Source organism: Psammomys obesus, unplaced genomic scaffold (assembly GCF_907164565.1).
Source record: "Psammomys obesus unplaced genomic scaffold, mPsaObe1.curated_primary_1811, whole genome shotgun sequence".
Classification (NCBI taxonomy): Eukaryota; Metazoa; Chordata; class Mammalia; order Rodentia; family Muridae; genus Psammomys; species Psammomys obesus.
The window spans coordinates 13849933-13859514 of NW_026596120.1; the positions used below are offsets into that span (position 1 = coordinate 13849933).

At 43.3% G+C, this 9582-nt stretch overlaps 1 protein-coding gene across 1 annotated transcript in view; it reads right to left on the bottom strand.

Moving 5' to 3' along the window:
• Nucleotides 1–9026, bottom strand: part of Dnajc13 (DnaJ heat shock protein family (Hsp40) member C13) — a 114852-nt gene extending 105826 nt beyond the window's left edge. The window contains exon 1 of the mRNA XM_055629648.1: nucleotides 8773–9026. The gene's annotated coding sequence lies outside the window, so the exon portion shown is untranslated. The remainder of the gene's footprint in view (nucleotides 1–8772) is intronic.
• Between the last annotated feature and the right edge of the window lie 556 nt (nucleotides 9027–9582).

Consider the following 9582-nt stretch of genomic DNA (forward strand, 5'->3'; position numbering starts at 1 on the left):
AGCAAAATTAAGCACACATAAATGACTTGTGTTAAATAAATTCAAAGGACTAAATAGCTAGAGACAAATTAAAAAATTGAATTAATGAACAAAGGAGTTGGAGGAAAAAGGTTTTTTACCAGTTGAAAGCATATACTTTGCACAACCATATAATTCTTATATAAATATGGCAATTTGGAATGATCAGAGAAGAAACAAATTTTCTCATTTTGAATCTATGAAATCTAAGTACAGAATTTACTCTCAGGTAATGAATTAAAAGCATGAGTTTGTCCTGAAATGCACCAAAATTTAAAATGGATTGATGGACGGATAGGCAGGGAGGCACAACAGTGTCTGATATAAAATTCGTCCAGCTTGGCCGACAGTGACGTGTGCAGTAGGCTGAGGAAAAGCTGCGAGTCTGCCTTACTTTCCTGAGGAAGCTTTCCTCCACTGGAGTCACTGTTCACCACTCCCCAAGAAACACATCTAACAGGGCACACAGAGCCCCTGAAGAAATCTGTAAAGTTGAAAGTTCAGCTTATCTGATGGGGGCGGGGCTTGGGCGATTCTACTACCACTCAGGTAGGTAGCAATTAACTAAAGGGAGACTCCCATACACTGGCTTCTTAAAAATCTAATTTTCACAACTGGATTTGAAATCTATATAAATCACACTACTAACTTAGTACTGTTTCAAACAAAAGGTTAAAAATTGGCTACAGACCATTAATTTTTACCCAGATTAAAAAGCTACATCTAAACTAAGATAAAATGTGCTGTACCTGGGGGAAACTGCCCCCTGAACTTTAACCCTGGTTTTGGGTTTTGTGTGTGTGTGTGTGTGTGTATGTGTGTGTGTGTGTGTATGTGTGTGTTTAGTCAGGGTCTCAGTAAGTTACCTAGGCTGCCTTCAAACTCTTAGAATCAGGTGATCCTTCAGCCTCAGTCACCCCCATAGCTGGGACATAAAGTACTACACCCAGGTGATTTTTTTTTTTTAATTTTAATATATAGCTAAGTACAAGTTAAAGTATTTTCTTGAGAAAGAATACACCAATGTGTGTAATGTGTATACCTTAAAAAAAGCAAGAAACAGATGACTATGATTTCAGCATACCCCATTTAGCATCCCTTAACTTGAAGAGCTTGACCCCCTACAGAAAAAAGCTGTCTCAAATAGGGAAGCAAGCTGTAACATCAACGTTCGACGGACAATCTCATACCCTCGATAACTGTACACAAGTTACAGTGTGCTATTGCATTGTTTGCCACACCGGTATAAATAATCTCAGTTCTGCCCCATTCGTTCTTAAAGTCAAATTAACTAGAATTGTTCCATGAAATAAAGGAGGAATGAAGATGCAACCCCTAAATCTTAAGACTCATTCCAAGTTTGATCTCAGTGGGGGGGCTGAGGGCAGAGCAGTTACTTGTGACTGCAGGTGTGCAAGTGGGTGTGTGGAGGAGACCAAGGTCACGCTCCCTATCTGATCCTCAGAACCTTCTTTCTTTCTTTCTTTCTTTTAATTGAGACACGGTTTCTCAGTGGCCTGGAACTCACAGGTTACTCTTTTGAGTAAACCCAGAGACCCATTTGTCTCTGCCTCCCCAGCACTGAGATTATAGATGCTACCCTGCCTGGATTTTTAAAATGGGTTCTGGGTAGTGAACTTGGGATCTCATGCTGTGCTGAGCTACCTCCCAACCTCTCCACAGCTAATTTTACTGTCTTTCCTATTCAGCAATATAAATCAAACGCTGAGCTGAGAGAGAGGTATTTTAACCATCAAATGTTGACTCCAACTGAGGCATCTTTCTCTTCTATTTTAGTCATACAAATGTTGGTCCTATCTGAGAACACTTTTCATTTCTACATAGATTTACCTATTTATTTTAAAAATTAATTTTTCATGGAAGGTGTAGTATGACTCCGGACTTTCCAAAACTGGAAAATATATTTCATCTGAAAGAATATTCTTCTTTCCAGAAACGTGCGTAATCCTTTCCAAATCCGCACTACTGATCATTCATGTACAGCAGTTCCTATATATCTTCCAGGCTCTACAGACCTATTTCTATTTCGTTGTATCTCAGAGCAGAATGTTGCTCTTGCAACAACACCACCCTCTAGCCAAGTAAGTCCATCTTTAGCTCAGCTATCAGATCTTCAAAGTATAGCTCTACCATGCGAAGGAGGCCCTCGTGGGCAACGAGATCTTTACTGTCTATGTTGCAACTTGTTTTCCCTTTACCAATGGGCTAAATTCCCTAATCCTGATGCAAACACAGTTTGAATTACACTTTGCAGTTAGCACCCCATAACTAATAAACACTATTAAAACACAAGCAGTTTAAGTGGCAAAAATTTCCCTCTGACCCAATACTACGTAAAGTAACAATTTTCATGGTTGCTCCTTCTGAAATGCCTCTATCATTTCTACCTCTGGGGTTTATAACTTACAGAACACCTCTAAATTACCTTTAAAGAGGAATAATAAAGTCAGCAACTTAGAGGCCTGGGAGAAATGTGGCTTATCTGCTCTAAGATTTCATAAATATTCAAAATACATTCTGAATCATGACTTCAAGTTTGAGGGAGAGGAATTCTATAGCAAAAATACCAGAAATGCTAGTAAAAGTATAACTTTCAGTAAAGTTGGTATTGAGTTTTAGCTGTATTACGGAAAGGCTGCTCCATGCAAACCTAAGCAGTTTTTTTTTGTTTTGTTTTGCTTTGTTTTTCGAGACAGGGTTTTTCTCTGTGTAGCCCTGGCTGTCCTGGATTCCCTTTGCAGACCAGGCTGGCCTTGAACTCACAGAGATCTGCCGGCCTCTGCCTCCCCAGTGCTGGGATTACAAGCATGCCCCCCGGAACCCGGCCCTACGCAGTTTTTTAAGTTCTGATAACTACAGGTGAAAGCAGAGCACTCAGAGAGACTCTCTGCGACTGCCTTAGGTGTTATATTTCAGACCTGTAGGTGTAATCCAGTCTCACGCAGGACATGGGTAAAATGCATGAACTACTGAGGCCATGTGGTCCACAAAAGGCAAAACAACAAAACCCACTGCTTTTGAGCCTGTTTTCAAGTCACATTTCATCATAAGAATTCCATATGGTACACACAGTATGTGAACTACCGAATAAAGTTAAGAACACATGGACCCAGCTGCAAGGAAGTATGCCGCATTGAATGCACCTTTCACAGGTAATTCTGTCTCAAGTCACTGAAGGTGACCAAAAAGCATACCCTGGTTTCAGCTAGTTGCTAAAAGGATACTCCCTGAATCAGTGACTCTGGGGAGCTCCCATGACTATGAATCAGTTTCTGTAACGAGAGGGATTATGGACTGGCATGTACTCAGCAGAAGTACACTGCTCTAGAGGAAAAAATGTGAAGATATATATTTATTAAGAATTTGAACTATGGCCTGGAGAAATAGCTCAGTGGTCAAGACCATGAAATGATCATCTAGAACAGTGTTTTTCAACCTTCCTAATGGTGCAACCCTTTGATATAGTTCTTCATGTTGTGGTGACCACCAGCTACAAAATTATTTTATTGCTATGCCTTAACTCTAAATTTTGCTACTGTTATGAATCATAATGTGTGTTTTTCGATGGACTTAGGTGACTCCTGTGAAAGGGTCATTTGACTCCCAAGGGACTGAAACCCACGGATTGAGAACCACTGGTCTAGAAGACCTGACTGAGTTCAGTTTCATATAGCAAGAGAGTCACAACTTCCTGAAACTCCAAATCCAGGGGATCCAATACACTCTTCTGGTCTCCAGGGGCACTTCAAGTCAAGTGCATCCACACAGTCACAGACACACACTGACTTGAAAACCTGTCCTGAATGTCCAAGTACTTATTTGCATAGGGGAAAACGTATTTATAATAAACTAGCCCCATAACCTAATTCAACTTAAATGTAAAACACAAAATATATTCTACTACAGGGCTTAATGTACATCAATTTTCCAGCCCTACAGCTACTCTAAGTTGAGAGATTATATTTACCTTGTTCAGTTCAGAAAACACTGGTAACAGCGATTCCACTTGTGATATCTGAGTCACCAAGATGACAAATTTGTACCCATCCATGTTTCTGTTACAAACTCATCCTATGCAAAAGTGCATAGCTCTGATAATTTCATTGCTTACTGTGGTGCGGTCATACCTAGTTGTATGTCAAAATGCACAGTCAATTCTGCTACAAATTCATTATTAACTTACTTCAACATGGCTGCACAGTGGGTGGGGCTACAGTTCCGAAGTAGAGTGTCTGCCTAGCATATACTGAACTTGGAGGAGTATGATAACAACCTCACATCTGCTGATATGCTATTTCATAAATCGCTGGGAAACATAAAGCGGATGCAGAGAACTATTTAGCTGAACAGAGCTACTTGGGAATTCTCAGAGCATCACATGCACGGTCACAAATCAACAAACTCCAGTTCTTGCGTACACCATACAACACACCACCTCATCCCCGTTCAGAACTTCACGGTAATTCAACACACTGTGCCCCCTTCCAATGTTCACGCCCGCAAGCAACTAACAAAATAGAATGCCAGAGTACTGATGTGTGTCAGACAGTGTTGCTTCCACACTCCCATTGCTTTAGATCTGTCACTGTAAAGCTCCCCAGTTCTGTGGCCCTAACCTATTTTTCATAAACATCCTGTTTTTATTTAGTTTTACATGGCAAAGTGATTTTTGGGCAGGCACACAGTATTTATTTTACCATAAATGACTTTTGACTTTATATTCCACTAAAGGAGCGGGGTTATTTTCTTAATGTGCAGCGTGTTTGCACACTTGTTAGCCAGATCTGTATTTTTTTTTTAATGAATATTTTTGGTATCCTATCTAAAAACTAAAGTTCCAACCTGTTTCCCTGTCTTCTAGAATTTTTTTTTTTTTTTTTTAGTTTTATATTTTACAACTAGGTCTACTTTTGTGCAGAACTTGCCTGTAATAATTAATACAATATACCATAAAGTCAGCTCTGTCTATTAATGTAGTTAATGCAGTTATCTTTTGGTTTCATGGTATATCTTTCTCCATCCTTTTATTTTTAAGCTATCTTTCTGAGAGGGATTCTTGCAGACTATACTTCTGTGTGTCTATATTTTATAGATAATATATCTGTATAAATACAAGTGTATTTGTGTGTCTATGTATATTTAAAATATGCACTAGGACTGTAAGAGCTTTGACCATTTTGTCTTGAAATAATATATTATTTACAGTCTTTTCAGTATCTTCCCATCCTTTGTATTACTGTCTACTCTTCTAATTTTACATGCTAAAAAGTGAAATACACTGCTACTTTCTCTTAAAAAAAAATCTTACAGAACCATTTAAAAACTAAGTTTTCTCTCTGAAGACACTCAAGTTTCACATATTTATATTAAAAAAAAACTATTATTTTGAATTTCAAGTTCTTTCTCCTCCTTGCTGTCCTGGAATTTACACTATAGACCAGGCTGGCCTTGAACTCAGAGATCCTCCTGCCTCTGCCTCCTGAGTGCACCACCATGGCCTAGCCACCTAAACTCTTTTCAAATGTTATTTTTATTATTTTTAAATGTGTGTGTCTATTTGCAAGTAGAGGTAGGTCCTGAGACCAGAAGAGGGAGCTGGATCCTCTGGAGCTGGTTACAGGTGACTGCGAGTGACCTAGCCTGAGTACTGGGAGCCAAACTGAGGTCTCCAAAAACAGCAACAAATTCTATTAGCCACTGAGCCATGTCTCCATCCCCTATTTCCAAATCTTTGCATGTGTTTTCATCAGTGTTTTAGACACAGAATGGGTAATTTCTAGTGACAAACATATAGGTTTGTTGTTTTTTTCCTCAGTGGGGACAAATCAGGTAAGCCCTAAAGGCATGCTGCTTTTTATTTCCAGCACTTCTAGTCTATTCCTTCAGTTCCTATGTTCTTGAAACTACTCATCTTATCTAGCATTTGACTGTTTTTCTGCTTCATCCATTAACGGTCACTGAAATTCCCTGTTGGATAACACTATCTACCTACATCAATCTGAGTATAGCTATGATAATTGCTCTCCTAGGAATTTCCTTTTTTTTTTTTTTTTTTTTTCCCTTTTAGCTTTTCATCTGCTTCTTGTTTCACTGAAAGCTGGACACATGTATAGTACTGGAAACTAAGGTGAATAATCTCATGACCAGAAACGAGTATCCCTTTTCTTTGTCAGACTGAGTGCTGAGGACACATGAACTTATTAGGAGCTGAGCTGGGTTTATGCCCCCAGAGCAGTTGTAGCCTTGTGCTTTTCCTTGCAGTATCCCGTTATCTGCACTACATGGTGACACCGTGCAGAGGCAGGAGATGGGGATGCAGTCTGTTCTGGTTAGCTATAGTCTGAATCCTATATTGTGTCACAGGTCAGCACTATGACCGTGGCTATCCCTCAGCTCCAGCGCAGAGCTCGGGGGCCTCCCTTAGACATTACTATCTTCTCCATATTTTCCTAGGCTCATTGTAGCTTATTATCAGCAGTGCCCCCCACACCTTGCTATTCCAAGGAGAAAAAGAATAAGAGCGATTTCCTGACCTTCTTAAAAGCTCTGCTGCTGTTCCCCTCTACTGGGTCTGAGGAGCAGGCTCTCAGCAAGGCCTTTTCCAGTCTTCCCTAGAATCGTACCAGGTGAAATTTGTGTATGAACAGCTTCTAAGTTGGCACACTTGCCTTCATCCTTTTTTCAACTGTTTTAGCTGAACTCTTAACCACTGTCCAGAAGTCCTCCTCTAGTTTTCACCCCTCCCTCAAGTCTGAGCTAGTGGTTCTCTGCTTCCTCAGTGATCAACTTGAAGTTAGTCTAGCTTTTTTTCCTGCTGCTGTAAAGATGCAAGCAAAGCTTTCAGTCTTAGAATCAAAGCTAAGAGATATAAATGATTTTGGGATAGCAAAGAGCAAGCTAACAATTATTTTACATAAAAAAGACCAGAGGATGTTAAAGAGCCACCAGACAAGCCTAACAACCCAAGTTCGATCCTCCTGTCCCACATGATGAAGAAGACTACCATAACAGCTAACTGCCTGAGTTAATCTTCAGGTTCCACACAAGGAAGAAAAAAAGCACACCTGCAAGTGAACTCTGACCTCCATACATGCTACATGGCACATGGACACAAACACATAAAATAAACACAAACAATATTTTAAGTCCAAAAAATTATCTTTATATGTGAAAAACTAAACCAAAACTTAACAAACTAACAATGGCACCTTAACCACTGCAAACGATCAAAGCCTTAGCAACAAATAAAAGTGGGCTGCCATTCAGATGTGAAACTTTTTTTACACTTCCTGACTGTAAGTACCTCAGAAAAACAAGAGAAAAAAAAAATTGCAACAGAAACCTCAAATTCACTTGTGTAATTACAACTGCTGGAGGAATGGGGCCAACTTAGGTATAACACACCCTTTTAATTTCAACTCCAATTTAGTAGCTACTGGGAACCAGATTCCACTATTTTCCTTTCCTCTAAGTTTAAGAACAGATCATTACCATCTACCTGGGGAAACAAATTCTTGCAAACAATTCATGCTTTCCATCAGTGCATAAGTTACTTGCTGAAGACATTTCATGTTTTAGTAAATTATTACCTAAAGAACTTGATTTGTTTGCAACTAGGGTTGCTAGACTATAATTTAGACTATTACTGCCGCATTAGAAAAAGGAGAATATCCATAGCTTCTCCCTATCCTCTTTTCCTCCTCTAATTTGTTGTAATTCCTGTTTTAAAATGAATGTAAGCAGTGTTTTCTCAACTAGGACTTGTAGTCCCGAAATATAACGTGTTATTAAAAGCCCGAGCCACACCATTTGCGATACTGCACCTTGAACACTGTTTCACATTATATATGAAAATTAAAGGCGTTTTACACTGGAAGTTAAACAATGAAGCACTAGAAACAAAACTAAACAGCTTAGAATAAAAGGGAAGCGCAGATCGGTAAAGTGAGAAATGATTTCTTTGGGAGTTCATCTCTATGTTAGGGGCGATTTTTATTTAAACCATCCCTCCACCAAGTGATTAGGGAAACGGTTTCAAGAGTGGTTAATTTAGCATCCTACAAAACAAGGCATGCAGGTGTACTCTCAACAGCCACTTCCTTGAGCGTCCAAGTCCTGTTTCACCTACACCAAAGGCCGCGTTCAGGGGCCAAGTCACAGCCCGGGCAACAGTGAACAGGACAGGCTACCTGAATGAAGGAAAAGCCTTGGGGGAAAACTTGGTGTCTGATAAAGGGCCCGGAGAGGAGAAGAGCTCTTCCTTTCCCATCAAACCGAAACAGCTGAGAGGAGGAAAAAAAAAAAAAAAAAAGTCAAGCGAGTCCACGCGGGACCCCAGAGGAAGGAAGGAGGATCGCTGACCCAAGGAAACCGGAGGCGCCGGCATCCAGGAGGGAATCCCGAGGGCGGAGCCCACGGGGGAAGGAGGTGTGGAGTCGGAGAGAGTTACCGAGAGAAGTGGGGGGACAGGGACAGTGATGGGAGAAGAGAAGACGGCCAGGCAGAGGGAGGGGTGGGGCTGCCAGGGCAGTGCCCTGGGCAAATGTCACTCAGAGCCGGGGGAGGGGAGGGTCCGAGCCAGGAACCCGGGAGGGCGGACCACCAGCTGCTTGCTCCAGGAGCTTCGGGCCGCAGCAGCTCACCGGCGGCCGCCCAGCGTCCTTATCCGGAGCCCCCGGGGCCCCGCGGGTGGAAAGCGGCATCGCAGAAGCCCCGAGCCGGAGGCGGCTTTACCTTAGCAGGAGGCTGGAGGCGCTCCAGCCCGAGCTCCGCCCGCCGCCGGCTCCACGTCTTGAGCGGGATGAGGCGCCGCCGGCCCCGTCCCCTCTCGCTTTCCCCTTCCCCGCCGGGGCCTGTCGCCGCGGGTTCCTGCGCCGCGGGTTCCTGCGCCGCGGCCCCCACCCCTCCGCTCCTCCCTCCGCCTCTCAGAGGCTCGCTCTGGACGCCGCCATCTTCGCCCAGGCTGCGAGCGCTGCACACCTACGCGCCTGCGTGGCCGCCGCCCCGGCTGTCACGAGGCCCAGTCAGCTGACCCCGGCGCTTCCGCCTTGCGCCCCGCCCTCGGGCTCTCATCGCCCCCCGCCGCTGCGGTCCGTTCTCCGCCTTCCGGGAAATGCTGCGTGCGCGCCGCCCGCGGTTCCGCCTCTCGGGAAGCACGCGTGCGCAGAGCGCAAGGTTGGCGCCCAAGAGCTCCCTAGGCCAAGCAGGACACGCCCCCCTGGGACGGGTGCGCGCGCGCGCGCATGGAGCCACGCCCCTCATTCTGTAACCCGCTTCCAGCGGCCACTGTAGCTCTGGACAGGAAGGTCCCTGCTGCCCAGCCCTAGACTTCAGTGTCCTGCTGCATCCACGAAGCCATTGGGAGCCTCAGTGCACATCTCCGGTTTAGCTGCATTGGGAGCCTAAAGGTTTTACTTGGTATTGACACACCCAGAGCCACTCCTGAGGGGGCGGGGGAAGTGTTTAAATTTTGAGTGATCTGTGAGATGATGGAGACCATGCCTCAGCGGTCAAAGGCTTTTGCGGGTGTAGTGCTGGACAGGT